A 1,089-nucleotide genomic window follows, 5' to 3' on the forward strand; every position below is an offset into this window, starting at 1 on the left:
GAAAACAAACAGATTCATCTTGGAGAGGATTAAACCAAGCTACTCCTTGGAGGCAAGGATTCTGTGGCTTTGTCTGACATACTTTGGACATGTTTCCAGGAAGGATGGGTCCTTGGAGGAGGACATCATGCTTGGGAGGGTGGAGGGACGGCGCAGGAGGGGAAGACCCTCTATGAGATGGATTGATTCGGTAACTGGGATAATCGGGATGGATGTGTCAGAGGCAGTGCGGTTGGCGCAGGATAGCAGGGTTTAGGGCTGTTGTACATAGGGTTGCTATGAGTTGCAAAAGACTCGACGGCACATAACAATAACAACAACATTGGTTTTCATATAAGAATTCCTTTGCATTGTTTCATTCATATACTTTTTTATACAATCTTTCATTTACATTGTTTCCTACAATCACCCATATATATTATATTTTACATTATTGTTTTTTAATTGGTTTGCTCACAAAGTTTATATACATTTACATTGTTACATACAATATTTCTCATACATTATATTTTATAAAATTAATCACCATTGCACCTTGTCCATCATTACACTGTCTTCATTCAGATCTTTCCCTTTCGCTTCTCTCCCTCAACACTCCAAATTTTCAGCCCTGTGGTTTCACTCCTACCTATCCTCACCCCCAGCTCCCATAACACCCCTTGAGTTCCTGTACATGTTTTACTAATTATTCTTCTGCTTATACAATAATGGTTTTATGCAATATTTGCCCTTATGAGACTGTGTTAGTTCACTCAGCATAATGCTCTCCAGCATCTCCCAAGTTACGTAGTATTTTTCAAAACTGATGCTCTTGAGTGCTGTACAGTATTCCTTTGTGTGAATGTACCACAATGTCTCAATCCATTTGGTTGTGGTTGCACATTTGGGCTGTTTCTATGTTCTTGAGATGGTGACAATGCTACTATGCTCATTGGTTTACAAATCTTCATTTTTGTCTGAGATCCAATTTCCTTGCAGTATATTCCTAACAGTGGAATAGCTGAGTCATATACAGTTTCTTTTTAAATTTTTGAGGAAATGCCAAATTGTCTTCCAGAGTCATTGCACAATTTTATAATCTTACCAAAA

The sequence above is a fragment of the Elephantulus edwardii genome, unplaced genomic scaffold (genome assembly GCF_000299155.1).
Source record: "Elephantulus edwardii isolate Elephantulus edwardi_28Jun2011 unplaced genomic scaffold, EleEdw1.0 scaffold00178, whole genome shotgun sequence".
Classification (NCBI taxonomy): Eukaryota; Metazoa; Chordata; class Mammalia; order Macroscelidea; family Macroscelididae; genus Elephantulus; species Elephantulus edwardii.